The sequence below is a fragment of the Bufo bufo genome, chromosome 4, assembly GCF_905171765.1.
Source record: "Bufo bufo chromosome 4, aBufBuf1.1, whole genome shotgun sequence".
NCBI lineage: Eukaryota > Metazoa > Chordata > Amphibia > Anura > Bufonidae > Bufo > Bufo bufo.
The window spans coordinates 111,726,223-111,742,413 of NC_053392.1; positions in this window are offsets into that span (position 1 = coordinate 111,726,223).

Below are 16,191 nucleotides of genomic sequence, written 5' to 3' on the forward strand. Positions count from 1 at the left end.
TGATTATGCATACACACACTTGGATATATTGTGGATAGTTAATGTATTATGCAATCATGGGATTGGCCACGTCCATTTGGGGAGGTGTGGCTTGCACTTTTTAAGCAGGGTCATTTGGGGATCACATTGTGCTTGATAAAGGCTATGCTATAGCCGAAACATAGCAACTTTTCTGTAAACACGTTTTGCATGTAAGCAGTTGCCAATAAAGGGATTTTCACCGGACATGCTGCCTCCGTTATCGCTTTTTGGATTGTATACTCAGGAGCCTCTGTGGATCTAGGGCTCCAGGTGGGCTGCTGCATTCCAGTTGACCGCAAGATCTGGCGAGTGTGACTCCCTATTGTTGTATTGTATGATAAGGTCACGTGCATAGTGGGATCTTCATGATCACCAAAAAAAAGCTATGGTTTTCAGGAAGAAAAGAAGTGACCTGCCTGAATTTCAAAATAGTCTGAGCTCAGGGGAACAGATTCAATATAGGCGGTATCAGGAACCTAAGAGTAGATGGGCCTCCCCAAACAGGTCCATGTCAAGCCTATTGTCATCAGGGATCCTGAATGTTGGAAGGGACCTCTTTGACTAAGTAGGGAGATGTAAACCCTGCCAGTCTAGAACAAGTTCCAGAAAGTGCAAGAGTTGCCTTAGAAGGACAACTGACCAGTCAAGTCTTAGAAGAGAAAGTAGAAGCCTTGAAGGCATCTGTCACAGTCACTATCTCTGGCTGTGACCTTCCGTCATTGCTTGTTCGGCGCTCATCGCTGAAGTTCCATTCCTGTGTAATTTGTGGTTCTTTATGGGTTAACTCCCCTGTGTGCCTATTAGGAGTTAATCCTCTGTCTGCTCCATGGGTGTGGTCTCTCTGCTGCACCCATGGAACCTGTATATAAGGCTGAGGTTTCCTCATTTCTGTGTCAGCTCTCATGGTGTGTGTTGTCTTGTCCTGTCCTGCTCCTGGTTTGTACTCTCTCTCCCATGCTGCTGACCCATGGGATCCGTGTCTGTCTGTCTGTGCTCTGTGGGTTTCCCTACTTGTTCATTTACGTACTCTCCCGTCCTCATTCCTGTGTTTGTTATCTGTTATGCCAGTTATGTTTGTTATGTTATATGTCTCCGTTCAGCAAGCTTTTGCAGCAGAGTGGCATGCGCAAGGCCATGCAGTTTACTACTGGTGGAGCAAGTCCTTCTCTGCTCATTGCCACTCCTGCTCCCTTGTGAGAACTCCTGCTTGTATTATTAGTTGCCCTGTTTTGTATTTGCCTGTCTGTTATGTTTGCCTATGTGCCGTCGGTACCTTCTGGTACCTGTTGTCCATTTGTTCCTGCTGTCACTGTCTAGTTCACGCTCCAGAGTGGACCCTGGCAACTTCCTGCAGCAAAGTCTAACCCTACCATCTAGGGCTCTAGTGAATACCAGGAGTTGCTTAGTCACGCCCCTCTGGAGTATTACTAGACAGTGGCGCAGTGGGGATTTTCTCCCACTGTGCTGACGGTACATAGAGCTCTTGTTTTGTCTGTGCTGCCTTCCCTGTTTTGTTTGTGCAATAAACTCTTATGTGTCTGTACCTGATTTCCGTTTGTTTATTGCATGACGACGTGGTGGTCTCTCCTGGGACCTCCAACTCGTGACAGCATCCCAGGTTGCTACACAAGCATGATGAATCAGAGAAGGGGCGACTAGGGATAAACAAACCTGTGGACGTTCAAGTTCGTTGGGTTCGGACGAAATTCACGTCAAAGTTTGGGTTTTGTACCCGAACTTGACCCAAACTTGACCCCCAACCCCTTTGAAGTCAATGAGGACCCAAACTTCACTTTATTATTTTCCAACCTGCCAAAGGACCTGCATAACGCATGATGACGTCACCACGTCGGAAAGCGAGGTGACGTCATCACGCACATCACAGGTCCTTTGGCAGGTCCTGTTCAGTGAAGATAGAAGAATCTGCTACAGCACGATCAAGTGGATGAAGTGATTTTTTTAACCCCTAAATTGCCCTATTGTTTTTCATTCTGTCTTAAGAATGCTATTACTTTCCGATATAGCCATTTTATAAAAGAAAATAATAAAATCACCTGAACATCGAACCCAAACCCGGACTTTTTCACTGAAGTCTGGGTACCTGAACTCGCAAAGTTCGGTACAAATTGGAACTTTGCAGTTTGGGTTTGGTGATCCCTAGGGACGACAACTAACTCTGAGAAGCCACATGGAGTGGCAGAACTAGTCAGAGAAAAGACCAGGGGTTAGAGAATCCACTAGACACTACTGGAGTTGAGCGAAGTTTACAAAAATTCGATTTGGGAGCTTCAGCTAATTTTTCCCAAAAATGTGCTTCGTTCCAAATTAATTTGTCATGAAGCACGTTAAATTAGTTATATCCCAGCCTGCAGGGGGAGTTTATCTTGGTGTACATTACTGTACACTGCAGCAACATGCATAGCTAGTCCTTTCTGATAGTGAAAGAGTAACTGTGCGGCATAATGAAAGGCAGATCTCATACAGCATATGGACATGCACATCGTCATGCAGGCCACCAACAGTCCTAGCTAACCCCTAGCTAAACCAAAAGAAAAGCATACAGCAGTCTTTAGTAAAAGAAAAAAAAACAATGTGCACCCCTGCAAGACCTGTGTCCCAATATTTTTATTAAACAAGCTGGGCACCCCAATAACAATAGAACTAGACAGCTTTTTCACCCCAATTTAAGAATCAAGGGCTAATAGTATTGCTCATCTATTAAACAAGGTGGGCACCCAAATAAAAGTTAAAGTACACATTGTATTCACCTCAATTTGAGAATTAAGGCCTAATGGAATTTCTTATCTATTAAACATGAAGACTACTGTTCAATAACATAACTCTGTGCCCTACACAGGGATTCATTTAAAGTAGTCTATCTCCTATGGATCCCTTCTGCTTTAGATTACAGAGCCTTCACTGTCCTTGTAGTCTCTAAATGCTCTCAATATGCTCACCCTACAGTGTATAAAAACTCTTCCTATGATCTCCAAACACTGTCCCTGCACTCTCCATATCCAATATTCCACAGTAAAAGGCTGCATGAACACTGTCCCTAGCATTTGTCACTTCTCTACCTAAGCTCAGCTCAAAGTGAAATGGCTGACACAGCATGGGATGAGGCTTTTATAGGGCTGTGACATCATAGGGGCTGGTTAGCTGCTGATTGGCTGTCTGCATGGCATTATGGGTGATCTCACATTCATAGGCTTCTTACTTTTACTTTGTAACATGAGTAGCCGCCTTTTTAGGAGAAAAAAAAACAATTTGTTACCACACAGCGCAAGGAAATTTGGATTCGGATCAAATTCCACTTTGAATGCTTCGATTCGCTCAACACTAGTCACTACATAAGAAGAGGGGGATTACAACAGGAGTGGGCTGGTGAGAGATTCCCTTGGAGTTGGTTCTTCTTATGTTGGCTAGATGGTCTTAATGAATTTTGTGTCATTTAGGAGTTTGATTGTTGACCGTTCTACCAGTTTTTCTTTGCAGTTTTGGACTATACTTTCCTGCAGTAGAAGGGCACAACAAATATTATGCCAGGTGCTAATGAAATAAAAAACAAGGAGGGAATATAAGCAGTTCCACTTCCTTCAAGACTATGGACATCTGGGGGCATATTTATTTATTTAAAATAAATGGATGAGAGGGGCACACCGACAACTAGAATCACAATGGAGACCAGCCAGTATGTGAATAAGCTATTTATTAGCAACTCAATAAAATAAGGCGAGGATCCTCAAAAATCAATCATTAAAACATGCACATTAAAAGACATATAAAACCATGAGATGGTGGTATCGTAGGATACAACAATAACACTGATGGATAATAATGTTAGCTGATTGTAGCAGGTTTATATAGATGGTCTTTCTAGGAAACAGTTCAGGTGCGCAGGTCTAATGCGTAATGTCTCTCTTGTTTATAAGAGTTCAGGCTAAGCCGATAATTGCAAGTACATGCAGAGTCTTTGTAGTATTAGATCTTCACAGCATATAACAATGAATCTGCTGCTAGACTGTACTGTGTATGGACACACTACTCACAGTTTCGATGTAATGGAGCGGCCGATCACTTGTGCTTAGCGTGGCGTCCCACGTGGTACAGCACCGATGGTCTGATTTTGGATCCGCTTATTTATACTGGTGAGTAGATCTCCAGGGCAAAGCAAACAATAGGTTTAGGCGCCGGGGTCAAGTGTTTGTCAGGACCCAATATGTTGTTCGGCGTTACTGTGTGTCTTTTATCCAGACACAAGAAATCCTATGTTTCTTCCTGTCCGCTGTGTGGAAGCGCTTCTGAAGATTCAAAGACGGTGCGCAGATGGTAGCCTGCGGTTTCTTTCTTTCCTCGAGACTGTGTACACCAGACGCGTTTCGGAGTTGGCAGTGACTCCTTCCTCAGTGGACTGTCCACTGGGGAAGGAGTCACTGCCAACTCCGAAACGCGTCTGGTGTACACAGTCTCGAGGAAAGAAAGAAACCGCAGGCTACCATCTGCGCACTGTCTTTGAATCTTCAGAAGCGCTTCCACACAGCGGACAGGAAGAAACATAGGATTTCTTGTGTCTGGATAAAAGACACACAGTAACGCCGAACAACATATTGGGTCCTGACAAACACTTGACCCCGGCGCCTAAACCTATTGTTTGCTTTGTCCTGGAGATCTACTCACCAGTATAAATAAGCGGATCCAAAATCAGACCATCGGTGCTGTACCACGTGGGACGCCACGCTAAGCACAAGTGATCGGCCGCTCCATTACATCGAAACTGTGAGTAGTGTGTCCATACACAGTACAGTCTAGCAGCAGATTCATTGTTATATGCTGTGAAGATCTAATACTACAAAGACTCTGCATGTACTTGCAATTATCGGCTTAGCCTGAACTCTTATTAACAAGAGAGACATTACGCATTAGACCTGCGCACCTGAACTGTTTCCTAGAAAGACCATCTATATAAACCTGCTACAATCAGCTAACATTATTATCCATCAGTGTTATTGTTGTATCCTACGATACCACCATCTCATGGTTTTATATGTCTTTTAATGTGCATGTTTTAATGATTGATTTTTGAGGATCCTCGCCTTATTTTATTGAGTTGCTAATAAATAGCTTATTCACATACTGGCTGGTCTCCATTGTGATTCTAGTTGTCGGTGTGCCCCTCTCATCCATTTATTTTAGATAATCAAAGCATTTTAAAAGATTGGGGATATCTTTTTTAGGGGGAGCACCCTTTCCATGCTAATAGAGAGTGAGCCAATCCAATCAACCAAACTTATATATTTATTTATTTATTTATTTATTATTATTGCATTCTATTAAGCTAACTTATCAATCTAATAACAATCAAGCTTACATGACCTGTTTATAAGCTGTCAGGGAACTAAAGATAAGGTCTACAGATCGAGCTGTTAGAGCTGCACCCTGACAGATTCATTCAAAAGGAGAAGCAAAAGTCTACAGATGCATTCATTCTGAAGGGTGTAGAGGAAAAACTGTTGAAAATTTGTAACAAAGATAAACAAGAAAAATTCATTTTTATCCCATAATAAGTAGAATGCAATTGTAGTCTCCTGGAGCATGGGTGTTGGACTATGGGCATTTGGGGACATTTGTCTCTATTACTTCTATTCAAAGCCTTGAAGGGTGTTGTGTGCACTTCTACTGTTTTATATTGTTGAACTGCATTTATATGTTTATTGTAATATATCCTGGTAATTTGCACTTGTTATTTGTACAATACCAGCACTGCACTGGGTAAGGCTACTTTCACATTGGCGTTTTGGCTTTCCATTTGTGAGATCCGTTCAGGGGCCAGGGCTCACACAAGCGGTCCAAAATGGATCAGTTTTGCCCTAATGCATTCTGACTGGAAAAGGATCCACTCAGAATGCATCAGTTTGCCTCAGTTATCCTCCGTTCCGTCTCCATTCCACTTTGGAGGTGGACACCAAAACGCTGCTTACAGTGGTTTGGTGTCCGTCTGACGAAACTGAGCCAAACGGATCCGTTCTGACACAGAATGTAAGTCAATGGGACGGATCTGTTTTCTATGACAAAATCTGGCACAATCGAAAACAGATCCGTCCTCCATTGACTTTCAATAATTTTCAAGATGGATCCGTCTTGGCTATGTTAAAGATAATACAAACGGATCCGTTCTGAATGGATGCAGACGGTTGTATTATCTGAACAGATCCGTCTGTGCAGATCCATGACGGATCCGCACCAAACGCAAGTGTGAAAGTAGCCTAAAAGGTTTAGGCACAGCCAGCTAATGCTGAGAGAGTTTATGACTTTCTACCTATGCAAAGTTTCAGTGGGAAAAGAAGACACACTGACATTATGACTGTCTATTTAGCTCTGCTGTTTATGTCTGGTGACTTGATTATGACTGGAAAAACGGCTTATTAATTCCCATAGACTTGCACTATGGCAGACTAAAATTGTAACATTATTTCTATTTGGGCTGTGCTTCTCCACTCCTCCCATTAGAAGGTTCTAGTTAAGATAGAAATGATATGTAAGAAGAGCAGTTATAGCCCTTAGCCCTGACTCTCCAGACTTATTTCCCATTGGGGTGCACCACATCTTACCATCCCTTCTGCAGAGCAGTAACACATGGTGAAACCTTAACAGTGTCTGAGGGACCCAGTGTAACATTGGGGCCATGTCAAACTCCATCACTGCATAATAATCTGAACCTCTCACTCCCATCTCCAAAATCCCTAATAACATATGTTTTTTAGGGTGGCCTATCACATATCTTAATACAACTCTTCTCCACTCCCACCTCCTGGGCCTAGGAGCAAGGCAGGGTCTAATTGGCTGCCTGTCTATAAAATGCAGGTTTTGTTTACCTTACATATTGTTTTGCTATTAAGCCTCAACAGTGATGTGCCAATCTTGTAGACATGATTGCCTAAGCCACTGATTGGCTGCAGTTGTCTTAGAAACCAAAAATGTGTCCCTGACACATTTGTTAGAAAGTGGAAGTCTGAAATGGAGGTCTGATATGGGAGTCTCATCTGAGGTCTGATATGGGGATCTGATTTAACATAAGATATTGAGGTCTAATCTGAGGTCTGATGGGGGTCTGATCTGAGGTTAGATGAAAAATATTTTATTTACTTATTTTCCTACTCTAAAATCTATTTTTGTTTTATCATCAGATTGTGTCTTATAAAGCGAAAAATACAGTATATAGCAAGCACTTAAAGATATAGCACCAGTCATATAAAAATTCAAGAGTTTAACTAAGTGGAGCAACCACCATAACAGGTTTAAAGATAACCCTTAGCAACAATGCTTTACAAAACAGGTAGGCAATGTTGGACTGGTGTTCCATGGAAAATTATTATTGGGGCTCATATATCACAAATAATTTCTCCCCAAAGGCAGGTCCTGTTGTTTTTGTACCCCTGGACCTTTGGGGTCCACCATTGCATCAGAGCCTGGACCCACTGAAGGATCCTCTGGTTCTCTGGTGGGCCAGTCCCACTCTGCAGGCAGGTATATGTTTATAAGAGGGTGCACACTTAATTTAAAGGGCTTCTGTCACCCCACTAAAGTGATTTATTTTTTTGGGGCTAGTTAAATTAGTTATATAGCGATATATGAAAATATAATTGTGTTACTTACATTGATCCAGCAGTTTATTCAAAAAACGAAGTTTTATCATATGCAAATTCAGTCTCTACCAGCAAGTAGGGCGGCTACTTGCTGGTAGCTGCTGCAGAAATCCGCCCCCTCCTCTTGTTGATTGACAGGGCCAGCCGGGATCTCCTCCTCCGGCCAGCCCTGTCGGCATTTCAAAAATCGCGCGCCTGTGTGGATTCGGCGCAGGCGCTCTGAGATGAGGAGGCTCGTCTCCTCAGAACTCCCTCAGTGCGCCTGCGCCGATGACATCACCGAAATAGAAGACGTCATCGGCGCAGGCGCACTGAGGGAGTTCTGAGGAGACGAGCCTCCTCATCTCAGAGCGCCTGCGCCGAATCCACACAGGCGCGCGATTTTTGAAATGCCGACAGGGCTGGCCGAAGGAGGAGATCCCGGCTGGCCCTGTCAATCAACAAGAGGAGGGGGCGGATTTCTGCAGCAGCTACCAGCAAGTAGACGCCCTACTTGCTGGTAGAGACCGAATTTGCATATGATAAAACTTCGTTTTTTGAATAAACTGCTGGATCAATGTAAGTAACACAATTATATTTTCATATATCGCTATATAACTAATTTAACTAGCCCCAAAAAAAAAAAATCACTTTAGTGGGGTGACAGAAGCCCTTTAAACCCTGTTAAAAATGGATGATTACTCTTTGCTATCCAGAGTTACAGAATGTATGGTATATTAACTATATCCTCTGCCTACTTCAGTCTCATGAGTCTGCAGCTTTGGGATAGCCTGTAATTCCACCCAGTCTTTCAAATTGCACATCCCAGACCTTACCACCTCCTTTCACCTCCACCTACAACATTTCTTGACTCCACACTATCTTCAACCTAGAATCATCAAAAATGCTTGCACTGTAGATGTCATCATTATCTCCCACCTAGACCACTTCCCAGTTCCACACAAGTGCATGCATACAGTATCTGACTTTGTCACTTACAGATTGTCTTCCATTACAAGTTGAAGGCAATGTTAGGTACAGTTGCAAGAAAAAGTATGTGAACCCTTTGGAATGATATGGATTTCTGCACAAATTGGTCATAAAATGTGATCTGATCTTCATCTAAGTCCCAACAATAGACAATCACAGTCTGCTTAAAGTAATAACACACAAAGAATTAAATGTTACCATGTTTTTATTGAACACACCATGTAAACATTCACAGTGCAGGTGGAAAAAGTATGTGAACCCCTAGACTAATGACATTTCAAGAGCTAATTGGGGTGAGGTGTCAGCCAACTGGAGTCCAATCAATGAGATGAGATTGGAGGTGTTGGTTACAGCTGCCCTGCCCTATAAAAAACACACACCAGTTCTGGGTTTGCTTTTCACAAGAAGCATTGCCTGATGTGAATGATGCCTCGCACAAAAGAGCTCTCAGAAGACCTACGATTAAGAATTGTTGACTGGCATAAAGCTGGAAAGGGTTATAAAAGTATCTCCAAAAGCCATGCTGTCCATTAGTCTACAATAAGACAAATTGTCTATAAATGGAGAAAGTTCAGCACTGCTGCTACTCTCCCTAGGAGTGGCCGTCCTGTAAAGATGACTGCAAGAACACAGCGCAGACTGCTCAATGAGGTGAAGAAGAATTCTAGAGTGTCAGCTAAAGACTTGCAAAAGTCTCTGGCATATGCTAACATCCCTGTTAGCGAATCTACGATATGTAAAATACTAAACAAGAATGGATTTCATGGGAGGATACCACAGAGGAAGCCACTGCTGTCCAAAAAAAACATTGCTGCACGTTTACAGTTTGCACAAGAGCACCTGGATGTTCCACAGCAGTACTGGCAAAGTATTCTGTGGACAGATAAAACCAAAGTTGAGTTGTTTGGAAGAAACACACAACACTATGTGTGGAGAAAAAGAGGCACAGCACACCAACATCAAAACCTCATCCCAACTGTGAAGTATGGTGGTGGGGGCATCATGTTTTGGGGCTGCTTTGCTGCATCAGGGCCTCGACGGAATGCTATCATCGAAGGAAAAATGAATTCCCAAGTTTATCAAGACATTTTGCAGGATAACTTAATGCCATCTGTCCACCAGCTGAAGCTCAACAGAAGATGGGTGTTGCAACAGGACAACAACCCAAAGCATAGAAGTAAATCAACAACAGAATGGCTTAAACAGAAGAAAATACGCCTTCTGGAGTGGCTCAGTCAGAGTCCTGACCTCAACCCAATTGAGATGCTGTGGCATGACCTCAAGAAAGTGATTCACACCAGACATCCCAAGAATTTTGCTGAACTGAAACAGTTCTGTAAAGAGGAATGGTCAAGAATTACTCCTGACCATTGTGCACGTCTGATCTGCAACTACAGGAAACGTTTGGTTGAAGTTATTGCTGCCAAAAGAGGTTCAACCAGTTATTAAATCCAAGGGTTCACATACTTTTTCCACCTGCACTGTGAATGTTTACATGGTGTGTTCAATAAAAACATGGTAACATTTAATTCTTTGTGTGTTATTAGTTTTACCAGACTGTGATTGTCTATTGTTGTGACTTAGATGAAGATCAGATCACATTTTATGACCAATTTGTGCAGAAATCCATATCATTCCAAAGGGTTCACATACTTTTTCTTGCAGTTGTTTACGATCCAAGAGTATTTCCAGCATAAACAACAAATTATATGTAAAAACTAGGTCCTCGAGTGATTGCCTGTGTAATTTTACCTCACATGTAATAGCCATTGTATATATGCAATAGATGGATGCAGAATTTTACAAGTGACCTTTTTTAGGCCATAAGCATATGTTCCCTCTTCCCTTTTCATAAATTTTGTTAAAGACTTCAATTTATTACAAAACAAATGCAATACAATATTACCACATGGTAGCAAAACGCTGGACATTCTGAAATTCACATTGTAACCACTGGGTAGCAACATTTAGAGGCCACATGTAGACATATAGAAGATAGACATCTCGTAACACAGTGTCACAAAATCACGTTTTTATTTATTTATTTTTTAAATAAAGCTGATCTTTTTTTACCACAAATCTTGGCATATGTTTAGCCAAGAGGAAAGGCAAGGAAGGACACATCTGTACCTAGGTATATGCTGTAACAGATCTCCTGGCACCCCGACTTTCCTCGATGTGAATGTGAGTTCTTTGTAGAGGTGGGACAAATCCATTTTTTTTCGAATCCGAAAAGGTTCTCGAATCTATCGAATCTTTCGAATCTCGAATCCTGTACATAAGAATTGTGTGAACGGTGGATGCTCCTAGTGCTTCCCGAGGGCTCCAAGCGCTCCACTCGACACCGTAAGCACTGCCGACCCACAAACCGCCGCAGCTTGGTTGGGATCTCGCCATCTTCTACCCACCCTTGACCTACGACAAGGCTTCCAGTGGGTGAACCACTCTTCCTTCAGAGAGCGATGCAGGAACAAGCTCTTAAAAGAGCTCAGGGATTAAAGCCAGGGGAGTATACGGCGTATAGCATTCCCCAGTGTAGATGCAGCCTTTTCCCCACACACATGAGACGAGGCTCTATGTTGAGGGTAAAACAGGAACTCTTTAATGGGGCTACATGTCAGCCTTTTATGCAGGTCTTCTAGCAAGGGACCCTCCCCTGGGGACCTTGTGGAAGACTGAGACAGTTTTTACATTATCCAATCACATGCATTTACAGTATGGAAACACTCCCAGCAATTGTACACTTTCAGAAAAGTTTCTCCTGGGATTCAAACTCACGACCTTTCTCATCAGAGGCAAGGCATTTACCCACACAGCTATGAAAGCTGTATTGCCAGTTACTTAAAAAAGAAAACATAAGACTTCTACTGTAGGTAACTTTGATACCTAGTGTACATACACATGACAGCTGCCCCAACACACCCAGCTCTGCTACATCCATACACAGTGTACTGGGGCAGCTGTCATGTGTATGGATGTACACTAAGTATCAAAGTTATCTACAGTAGAAGTCTTATATATATTTTTTTTTAAGTAATTGGCTATACAGCTCTCATATCTGTGTGGGTAAATGCCTTGCCTCTGATGTGAAAGGTTGTGAGTTTGAATTCCAGGAAAAACTTTTCTGAAAGTGTTTTTTTTTTTTAAAAATACCGGACTGTTACTTTACTGCCACGGGGGAGGGGGGCTATTGGCGCCATGATACTGGCACATGGAGGGGGGAGGAGAGAGGCACTTGATACTGGTACATTAGGGGGCGGGGGGAGAGGATGGCACTATTAGCACACGGGGGAGCAAAAAATGGATATGAATCATGAGGGGCAGAAATGTGAAATGATGGGGGGGGGGGCAAGAAATGGACATGAATCATGAGGGGCAGAAATGTGAAATGATTGGGGGGGAGGGGGGGCCAAAATGTAGATTCGCTTGTGTTGACAAAAATCCTTGCACCGGCCCTGACTTCGGGCGCGCATTCCCGCGAGACCAGTGACCTCCAGAGGTGGGTCTCGCGGGATCACACATGATCTTGGCAAGAGCCAAGGCAATGTGGACCTGGAGCACAGCGAGGAGCAGAACCTGGTGAGCACCCCTGGCAACCGCACTCTGACAACCTGCACTAGGGTGTCAGAGGCTGCAGGACAGTGACTGGCAGCAGGGTGGCACACACTTGTGTACAGGGGTCAGGGCACACCTGCTGCTTGACTAGGGGCTATAGATTCTGACTGGCACAGGGTGCCCAGCAGTGGCACATGGAGGCTAATAGGTGGCACAAACTGTCTAAAGGGCTATGAATGGTACAAGGTGCAGGACAGTGCCAGACTGGCAGAGGGCACAAGGCAGCATACTGTTTTATGTTGCCCTGGTGGCACAGGATTTCATACAGTGGCTGAATGGCGCCTGGCAGTGAATAGGTGGCACTGCTCGTGTTTGGTGTGCCAACCTGCTGAACAGCGCAGAGTGATTGGCATCACTGGGATGGTACTAGGTGCCAGACAATGGCTGGATATTATATATACATGATCATAGTCAGACTGGCACAGGGTACGCGACCATAGTCAGACTGGCACAGGGTACATGACCATAGACTGGCACAGGGTACACGACCATAGTTAAATGTTGCATGCAATAGGTGGCTGAAAAAGGGGAGGGTAAAAAGGGTTTGGTCAATGGGCGGAGTCAAGGGGGCGGCAAAATTAGCTTTTGCCTAGGGTGGCAAAAATCCTTGCACCAGCCCTGGTGGTGCATCTATACCCGGGGGGTCAGATCCTGCACTTGTGGTCCGCTGCTAATGGCAATCCCCAGCAATCTCTAGCTAATCTCTCAATTTTAACACCAGTTTGAGGGCTTAATAAGACCGCAGAGTGCACCTGTCTTTGTTTTTGTTATATTATATATACTCTTTATCACATCCACACCTTTGCTATCCTGTGTAGGATGTCCATTGTGGTACTTTTGGTCCGCTGCAGGCATCCTCCATTGTATGCATTTTTGCTGGGGATTGCCATTAGCAGCGGACCACAAGTGCAGGATCTGCCCCCCCCCCGGTATAGATGCACCACTGCATATGGGGTTGAGCACTTCCTGCTTTTTAATACCACGCCAATTTGTAGTTTGTATTTTGAATTTTTTGGAGGTGTAGAAACTCCTAGTCTGAATGTGCCTTTATTTCCATCTACAGGCAGCATTGTGGTGCACATGTGAGGCCCGGGCTATATCAGCCAGTCTTGGGTGGGGCTCATAGCTCTCTGCCTCCTCCCATTGTATGCATGGTCACATGCTGGAGGTTACTGGGAGATTGCTTTGAGTCGGACCTTGCGCTCCTGTAATTCGCCCACTGGCTCCTGGTATTGCCCACACAGCCCAGGTAGGCTTAGCGTTAGGTCCCGAGCTACTTCAGAAACCTTGGTGCGGTACTCGGGCTCAGACATGTCCTCACGTAGGACATGTTGGCTAATCTCTCAATTTTAAAACCAGTTTGAGGGCTTAGTAAGACCGCAGAGTGCACCTGTCTTTGTTATATTAGATGAAGATCAGATCACATTTTATGACCAATTTGTGCAGAAATCCATATAATTCCAAAGGGTTCACATACTTTTTCTTGCAACTGTATATATGTATATATATATATATATATATATATATACACTCACCTAAAGAATTATTAGGGACACCATACTAATACGGTGTTGGACCCCCTTTTGATTTCAGAACTGCCTTAATTCTATGTGGCATTGATTCAACAAGGTGCTGATAGCATTCTTAAGAAATGTTGGCTCATATTGATAGGATAGCATCTTGCAGTTGATGGAGATTTGAGGGATGCACATCCAGGGCACGAAGCTCCCGTTCCACCACATCCCAAAGATGCTCTATTGGGTTGAGATCTGGTGACTGTGGGGGCCATTTTAGTACAGTGAACTCATTGTCATGTTCAAGAAACCAATTTGAAATGATTCGAGCTTTGTGACATGGTGCATTATCCTGCTGGAAGTAGCCATCAGAGGATGGGTACATGGTGGTCATGAAGGGATGAACATGGTCAGAAACAATGCTCAGGTAGCCCGTGGCATTTAAACGATGCCCAATTGGCACTAAGGGGCCTAAAGTGTGCCCAGAAAACATCGCCCACACCATTACACCACCACCACCAGCCTGCACAGTGGTAACAAGGCATGATGGATACATGTTCTCATTCTGTTTACGCCAAATTCGGACTCTACCATTTGAATGTCTCAACAGAAATCGAGACTCATCAGACCAGGCAACATTTTTCCAGTCTTCAACAGTCCAATTTTGGTGAGCTCATGCAAATTGTAGCCTCTTTTTCCTATTTGTAGTGGAGATGAGTGGTACCCGGTGGGGTCTTCTGCTGTTGTAGCCCATCCGCCTCAAGGTTGTGCGTGTTGTGGCTTCACAAAGGCTTTGCTGCATACCTCGGTTGTAACTAGTGGTTATTTGAGTCAACGTTGCACTTCTATCAGCTTGAATCAGTCGGCCCATTCTCCTCTGACCTCTAGCATCCACAAGGCATTTTTGCCCACAGGACTGCCGCATACTGGATGTTTTTCCCTTTTCCCACTATTCTTTGTAAACCCTAGAAATGGTTGTGCGTGAAAATCCCAGTAACTGAGCAGATTGTGAAATACTCAGACCAGCCCGTCTGGCACCAACAACCATACCACGTTCAAAATTGCTTAAATCACCTTTCTTTCCCATTCTGACATTCAGTTTGGAGTTCAGGAGATTGTCTTGACCAGGACCACACCCCTAAATGCATTGAAGCAACTGCCATGTGATTGGTTGACTAGATAATTGCATTAATGAGAAATAGAACAGGTGTTCCTAATAATTCTTTAGGTGAGTGTATATGTAGATAAAATGTCTGTATGTTGCCATCTTGTTAACATAAATCAAGACATTTTTCCATGAAAGATTCTTGACTGATATTGCCACATCTTCCCCCAGAGATACAACATTTTTTATTTGTTGGAGGAAAATTAATACTCTAATGTTTTTTTTTGTTTTTTTTATTCATTGCTTATTAGGGAAAAATGTTTTATATGTATTTTGTTTTATATGTATTTTTATTGAAAACCATAGACATCACATCATGAATTCTCAATGAACCTTTGCAAATAACAAACTCACAATTACAGTGTATATGTATATAGAGAAATAGGGTCTTAATATTTCAGAAAATATGAGTATTGTATTTATTTTCAGATGAAACATAAATTTTAATTTGCAAAACATGTTTCAGACCTCCCATAACATTCACTGTAGAAGTGAAGTCTAAAAGACAGATGAACAAACCCTGTAAACAAGTCTGACATATGGTGAATTAACTACAATGTACACTGGACCAGGTCTGAATAAAGAATGGATAAGAGGAAAACTCAAAAGAAGATAGGAAATGGTATATGTACACAAAAAGACTAAAAGAAGAATCTAGATCTCAGTACAAAGAAGTGGCTCAAAAATATGTTGGAACTGTTTAAATGTGGTGGGTATGGAGAGCAGAAGACAAAGAAAAATGGAGGTAAAGAACGAAAAGTTTAATGCTTGAGATTTACTGTAGCAGTACCACTGGGAAGACATTACTAGTATTGTTACTACTACTACTACTGTTACCACTACATCCTCTGGGCTTTGTCCTAGCTTTCATACATATTAAAATTTTTATTAAAATGGATGATTTCAGCCAAAACAATACTTCACTGGATGAAATTTAACAACAAACAATCGTTTTAGCTGAATGATGATAGGCCATTATCATCTGAAAATTAAGCAGCAGTGCTTTTAAACGGATGAAGACTCTTTCATAAAAAAAAGACCATTTGTGGGTGAAAGAGAACATTCGCAGGAAGCTTGTTCATCCTTTGGCCAATGTATTTGTGTATGTATGGCCAGGCTATATGAGGCAGTATGGACTAACATGTGAATGAATTTGATCATTCATTAATAGTTGTTCATTAACTTTATTGTGTGTTTGGCCACCTTTAATGACAAATCAAATTTATTGACATATTAATATTTTTATTCTTCAGTTAATGGAACT